Raw genomic sequence first — 8088 nt, forward strand, 5'->3', positions numbered from 1 at the left:
CATGCTGCCTCTATAATGATATGACCAAAGCTCATGCTCCCAGTTCTACCTGTTTGACCTTAGGCAAATCACTTAACATTTATTGGCTTCATTTTCCTTACTTGGAAAATAAGTGAGTTGGACTTGATGGCCTCCAGTGCATCTCCAGATCTAAATCTATGATCTCATCAGCTATACTTGAAACCTTTCCTTCTTTATAGGATCTGCCAAAGCTCATGCTCCATTAGCACCTACCTGCCAATGTAGTCATGTAAGATATGTGCGGTCTCAGAATGCATAAATAGCGTCATCATCACCATCACTGATTTAGGTAATTTTTGTTGTTGTTCTGTCACGTCCAATTTTCCATGACCCCATTTGGGGTTTTCTTGGCAAAGATACTGGAGTGGTTTGCCATTTCCTTCTCCAGCTCATTTTACAGATGAGGAAACTGAGGCAAACAGAGTTAAGTGACTTGCAGGGTCACACAGCTAGTAATTGTCGGAGGCTGGATTTGAACTCAGGAAGATGAGTCTTCCTGACTCTAGGCCTGGCACTCTGCCCGCTATGGCGCCACCTAGCTGCCTGTTTTAGGTAACTGGCATTTATATGCTTTAAGATTTGAAAAGATTTGAAATATCTCATTTGATCCTCACAACAACCCTAGAAGGTAGGTGCTAACATTATCTCTGTTTTACAGACAAGGAAATTGAGACAGGCAGAGGTTAAGCAACTTGCCCAGGGTCACACAGCTAGTAAGTATCTGAGGCCAGATTTGAATTTAGGTCTTCCCAACTCCAGGTCCAACACTCTGTCCAAAGCCCTTTACATATCTTATCTCCTTTGACCATCCGAGTCACCCAGGTTTACAAGCTTGGTATCATCCTTTACTCCTCACTTGCTCACCCTACATCTCCAGTCCATTGCCAAATCATCTTTTTTTCTTTTCACATCTCTCCTGTCCTTTTCTCTCCATTCACAAGACCACCACCCGAGTTCAGCCCCTCATCACCTCTTAACTGGACTATTGCAACACACTCCTAGTTGCTCTCCTTTCCTCAAGTCCCCTCCATCTCCACCCCCGCCTCCAATCCATCCTCTACTTAACTGCTAAGTGCCTAAAGCGTTGGACTGACCTCCTCTACTCAAATCTAATCCAGGGGGCCAACTACTTCTAGGATCAAGGATAAACACCTTTACTTGGCATTTAAAGCTGACCCCCCTTCACCATCTAGTCAGTCAATAAACATTTATTAATCGCCTACTACATAAGAAGCACTGTGCTAAGTACTGGAGGTACCAAACTAACTTTATAAACTAACACTTCCCACCTTCCCATCTTCCTATGTAACCCTCCCTTCCAGGATCCAGCCATACTCACTCTTCCATTCCATCCATCTCTCGTCTTTGCTGCACTGATTGTCTCCTCTTCCTGGGATACTGTCCTTCCTCACCTTCACCTCTTGGTTTCCTCAGCTAAAGTACCACTATCTATAAGAATTTTTCCTGACCCCTCAGTTGCTAGCACTCTCTTTCCTAGTACTTCTTGTGTTCATTTTTATATATTCTGTTTGTTGTTCAGTCATTTTCAGTTGTGTCAGACTTTTCATGACCCCATTTGGGGTTTTCTTGGCAAAGATACTGGAGTGGTGTGCCATTTCCTTCTCTAGATCCATTTGACAGATGAAGAAACTGAGGTAAATAGGGTTAAGTGACTTGCCCAAGGTTACACAGGCCCAGTGCTCTATCCATTGCATCACCAAACTGCCCCATATATTCTATATATGCTTATATATGTGCATGTTCTCTCTCTCCCCATGCCCCTCATTAGAATGTAAGCTCTTTGAGGGCAGGGACTGTTTCTTTTGTTTGTTTTGCCTTTGTGTCCCCAATGCTTAGTATTGGGTGTGTATTAGGTGCTTAACTAAGGCTTAATGATTTGTTAATAATCACTGCAGGGAGAAAAAAATTGACATTTTTGGGTGTTTTGTAACTTTGCTAAATAACCTCTCTCTTTTGCTAGTTCTAGTGCCAGGGCTGGGCCCACTGGCTACAATAAGAGGCTATCCTAAAAAGTAAGGTTCTGGGTGAAACCCAGGAACCAACATTCTACTGCCACACAACTACTGAGAGGGAGGTGGAGAAGAGAGAGGTGAGAAGGGGTGAGGAAAGTGAAAGGGCTGGAGGATCAGTCAACTGGAAATGTTGGGCAAACAATCTCCTTTTCTTACTCAGCTTCCCCCCTTCCCTCCAGCTGCTAGCTTCATTGTTATTTCCTCTTATCACTGTTCTTTGAAATGCTAATTAGCCAATTAACCCCAGTTTGTGGTTCTTCTAAGGTCTTTATCCCTCACTTCAACAAACATTTATCTCCCAGAGATAGCAGAAGTCCTAGTAGGTGGGAAAGATAGTTTTGATAAGATATGGTACTCCCTATGTGCTGCTTCAGTCAAACTGAGACCTGTTAAAGACCTTAGCTAGAAAAGGCCCAAGGTCCCCGACTGCATCCTGCATCATCTGTAATGGTCCTGATCTATATCTGGCCACTGGACCCAGATGGCTCCAGAGGAGAAAGTGAGGCTGGTGACTTTGCACAGCCCTCCCTCACTTAAATCCAATTCACTTGCATGTCCTGGCATCACCTCCCTGATGTCATGGTCGTCTTCAATAATGAAGGACAAACAGGAGCAGCAAATCTGACAGGTCATTTCTTCCCTGCTCCACCAATTTATTTATGATCTCACTCTTTTTGTCTAAACCGTTCACCCATTGTCCAAACCGTTCACCTGAAGACCTCTGAGGTTCTGTCTGTGAGCCTCCTTTTTGTGTGTATTTATTTGTGCACATGTTGCATCTTTCCAGTAGAATGTAAGTTCCTTGAGGGCAGGGACTGGTTTGTTATTGTTGTTGTTTCTGCTAGCCTAGCTAGCACAATGCCTTGCACATGGTAATTAGTAAATCCTCTTTAGATTGTATTAGATATAATAGTTTAGTTTGACTGGAGTACATTCCCAATTACTGTAGTTGCTTGATAAATACTTAATGGATTAGATTGACTGGAGTGTAGAAATCATGGTGGGAAGTATTATAAGACAAGGTTTTGCTTTAAATGGAATAGCTGTTGTTCGTCAGAGAATAAATTATTCTTTGGACTGAAATGATCATAGAAATTTTGGCCCAGGAGGTGGGTAAAATTAAGCTCCAGATCTGCTCTGGATGGATACACACACACACACACACACACACACACACACACACAGAGGTCCACCACCCACTAACCTTGAAAACTCATTCTGTTTTCCCTCTTTCCTCTTTCAGAAGCCTGGTAGCTTCTTTCAGAGCAGTGGACTAGGGAATGAGGAGAGATGGAGTCCAATGTCATTTCTGCCACTCCCTAGCCTGATTTCCATCCATAGTTTAGCACGGTGCCTAACACACAGTAAGTGCTTAATTAATGCTTTTTGATTGATCCTGAGCAAGTCACTTAAGCTGTATGTTTCCTCATCTATAAAAACTATCTATCATACTTGCTCTATCACCCAAGGATCCAGCTTTGAAAAATGTATTGTTATTACTGAGCTAAAACCTGTTTATCTTCCTTGCCTCCTGCTTCCAAGCCTAAGGTTTTTCTTTTTTTAAAGATGTTTTCTACTTTCAGAGACATTTGGTCTCCCCAGGAGAAGAGAGAGGGGATAATCCTAATTTTATACACAAGGCTTTATTCATGTGGGTGGTGGACTAGACAATCAGCCTAGAGACACAAGAATCTCAGGCCTTGGCACCTACACACATATGTTAACAGGAGAGAGGAGGCACAGATGTGAACAGGCTCTACCAGGAGGCTATGGTCTATGGGATTATTACTTGCTCTGCTCTGCTCTTCTCCCTTAATTGCCTACTGTGAGAACCTTCAACTGGAGTCTGTCACTATGAAGGCCTTTTACATCATAGATTAAGAGGGACCTTTGAGGTCTTCTAGTCCAAGTCTCTCATTGTGCAGAGGAGACCGTCCAGAAAAACAAAAAACAAAAAACAAACAAAAACCAGAAGAGCTCTTTTCACACACCATGCTACGGGGCATCTTTAAACTTGCTGTTTGTCTTGACCAGCAACCTTGAATCCTTTTCCAAGAGTAGCCCCAGGCTACCTTTGCCACTCACAGAACAGGCAGCCTGATTCTATGCAGATGCCACAATAGATATTCACTCATTTACATTCATGCATTCACCAAATATTTATTAAGTCCTTGGCTATATGTATAGAAAGAGCAATGTATGCTTTGTCTGGAAAAATCCATTCCTGGAAACCAGACCTGGATAAAGACCAGACAAGTGACTCATACATTTTCCCTTTCCCAAAGAGTGGACCCAGATGACGTCAGGTAATGATTCTTCTCACCAGCTCCCTATCCACCCACCCAGGTTTTGAGCATGCCTCTGACCAAAAATTCCTCTGTGCACAGTTTCTGTTTGCCATTGTCCAATCCCTTGGAAGCCCTGGATTCTCTGTGAGAGAAAAACTTATATTTTGAGGAAGCAGTTCATGATACCTTTCCCCCCACCCCCACCTGCCACCTTTCACTTACCTAAGTGACAATGGATTGTAGAGCTTCCCTCTCACGGGTCTGGTTTTCTGAAGGGAGGAATAGTTTCTCATCTGCTATCTGGGAGGAGGGGAGCAGCAGGACTGATCCTCCAAGAAGCACCTTTATACCTTTTCTGTTCCTTCCTCCAGCCTCCTGACAACCCTACTCCCGCTTCCCAGGTTCTCTTCTGGTTTGCCTAGAGTCCCTATTGTAGCACCTTCTCCAAGACCTGTCCTCTCCCCTCATCATCTCATGCATCATTACCTTTTGCACCTCTCCTTTCACCTCTGCCACATCTGAACTCCTATTCCCCCTGTGGGATTTATCTGACCTTATATTAGGAAAGTAAAAGGATCAAACTACACCCATTCCCAATAAGGTATGAATGATCCCTTCTTCTTTATACTCATTAAATCTTAAGAGTCCGAAGGGAAGTCGTATAATCCAACCCATACTTCCCCTCTTCCTTAGGAGTATACTATTGGTTGAATTTTCAGAAAAGACACTTGTACACACTCTCCTCCTCTCCTCTTGGTATTGAGGTGGTGGACTACAGGAACAGAATATTATATTTGCTGTCAGATGCAGTAGATTTCACTGAACTATTTTTCTTTCTGGGAGGGTTCTAGCATGGAGTTATTGGAAAATGACTGTGCAAAAAACAAAAACAAACCAGCATCAATCCAACATTTTTTAAAAGAAAAAGTCGCTTCTCAACTTAAATGAATTTTTAATTGGTAGAATTTCAGTTAATACAACAAAAATAATTGAAAATTTTCAGACAAATTGAGAGAATGGTCAAAGTCCTTTAAATTAGTGCTTGCTGATAAGTTACTTGAAAGGTCTTCTTAGGGGTGTTGGAGAGGGGAGAAGTCTTTGTGGCCTTCTAGTCCCTTCTTCCCATCTGGCTACACCAATGTAATGCCTCCTTTCTTGAATTCTGTGACACTTACACTCCCAGCTTTCCTCCCACCTCTCTGACAACACCTTTTCCATATCCTTTCCTAATTCTTTTTCTCTATTTAAAAAAAAAAAAGGAAGAAGCAGAAACATCTGATACAGTGACTGAATGAGTCAATGTATATACTTTTTGTCCTACTGGTTCTCAGCCTCTCTGGCCTAAAGGAGACCCGATCTGTTTCATTATCTTCTTAGGTGACTTTCACTGATTTCCCAAATATTCAGCATTTGTTTCCTTTCAGTGATCTTTTGCATTGTTGTAATTGTTGTGTATATTATTCTCTTAGCTGTGTTTATTTCAGGCTGCATTATTAATTCATACAAGTCTTCCCACATTTCTCTGAATTCCTCTGATTCTTCATTCTTACTGAACAATAACATTCCACTACATTCAAATGATGGGTCGTTTTTTTTTTTCCCCCAGCTGTTTGCCAATTGATGAGCACTCACTTTGTTTCCAGTTCTTTGCTTACCATAAAGGAGTGCTGGCTTGAGTATTTCAGCATATGCTGAACCTTCATTCTTTGGTAATTGGCTCTTTTTCTTCCACCTCCTAAAGGACAGGATTCCCCAAGGTTCAATCTTCAGATGTCATTTCTTCTCTCTTTCAACTCACTCCCTTCAGAGATCTCATCTACTACTATGGCTCCAAGCATACTCTCTATACTGATGTTAAGAAAGCAAACACATATTAACATATGTAAATAATATTGGTTATAAAGGAGAAATGTGAGGGTTTTCCTTTTAAAAAAAAAAACCCAAAATTAAAATGTCACCCAAATGAGAAGCATAGCAGGAAAAACCACTGGGTTGGGGAGTCTCGAGACCAGGTCTTAGTCATACATAACACTTGCCACTACCATGGGCGAGTCATTTTACTTCTGTTTCTTCCTGTGAACCCAACTCCTGTCTTGACTCCGTCTGTAAAATGGGAGTGTTGAACTAAGTTGATCTTGAACATTCCTTCCAGCTTGCATATTCTGTGTTTCTAACACTTCTAATGCTCTAACCTTGCCCTCTCTTCCTCAGCTTCTTTTCCGAATTGGCTTTCCTTCCTAATTTCCCTGTTTGTTGATGGTGCTGGAATTTCCTCAAACTCAGACTCAAAAAACTTTGGATTTATCCCTTTTGCACCTCAAGTCATAAATGACAATTTTATCACTTACACATGGTTCTTTATAGATGACAAAGTGCTCTCCCATAATTCTATCATTGTGTCCTGGGTAAAGAAGGAAGGGAACACATGCCTTTCATTATACCAGTTCTTAGAAGCCAAGTTCTTGTTCATTCTTCCTTCATTTGTTTGTTTTTTGCTTTTGCCCATTTTTCTCGTTTTCACTCCAGTCTTTCCTCTGTTTCTTATTCATAACAGACAGCGCTGCCCAGTTAATCTTCTTAAGACACTAATCTCATCAAGTCACTTGCCTGCTTAAACTCCATTTTAGTTCTCCCTATGGATTGTTGTTATTCAGTCGTGTCCGACTCGACATGGGTTTTCTTGGCAAAGATACTGGAGTGGTTTGCCATTTCCTTCTCCAGCTTATTTTATAGATGAGGAAACTGAGGCTAACAGGATTAAGTGACTTGCTCCGTGTCACACAGCTAGTAAGTGTTTGGGACAAGATTTGAACTCAGTTCTTCTGTCTTCATACCAGTCGCTTTATCCACTGAGCCACCCTAGCTCCCTGTGGGACTACATTATAGAATCCAAACTCCTTGGTCTGGCATTTAAGGCTCTCCAGAGTCTGGCACAAGTTTACCATTCCAGCTATTGTGAGGGAAATCTTTTATAATCCTTAAAACTCTATGTGACTGCAAGTTATTGTTATTGCATGAACCTTTCTCTCTAATCAAGCTGGTTTGCTACTCACATTATTGCATTAAAGGAAGATTATATAAAGATGTTGGATGACAGACAAGTGTCAGCAGGGGCCAAGCCTAAACATTCTGGAGACAGGTTGTGGGAAGCAGGGGAGACCGGGAGGGAAGAAAAGAAATATCAGGTTCATATCCAGCACCACGGGACTCGTTGGGGGTGGCGCGGGGCAGAGTAGTCACAAATCCTAGTTGTCGAAAATTGAGCCGGCAGACTGAAGCAATAGCGAGGAAGCTGCAGCGTGTTACTCTATCCTTCCCCTTACACTATTTGCTAAGCTTCCTAACTGTGTTTCAGGTGCGAATCTACACCTCCTCCGCTCCTGGCAGCCGGTTGAGAACGTGGGAGTGGCTACCCCAGAGCCAGGATCCCACCCAGCACCCACAGAGTCAAACCGCGGGGTAGTGGGGAGCCAGAGAAGTGCTCCTGGAACCTCTCTCCCAGATGTCCAAGGCTACTCTTATTTCCCGGGACGCTTTGTGGGTCCCTCCGGTTCAGTTTCCGTTTATCTCAACAATAGTTCACATGCTTGTGGCGCTTAGCAGTTTACAAAGCGCTTTCGTCACAACACCCACTGTGAAGCAAGCAGTGCACTTTGTCTTAGCCAGCTTGCTGCTGTGGTGAGGCTGCTTATTCAGACATTGAAAGTCATTCATCATCACTGGTGTCTTGTGTTTGGAAAGATGGC

The sequence above is a fragment of the Vombatus ursinus genome, unplaced genomic scaffold, assembly GCF_900497805.2.
Source record: "Vombatus ursinus unplaced genomic scaffold, bare-nosed wombat genome assembly UNPS02009062.1, whole genome shotgun sequence".
Taxonomy (NCBI): Eukaryota; Metazoa; Chordata; class Mammalia; order Diprotodontia; family Vombatidae; genus Vombatus; species Vombatus ursinus.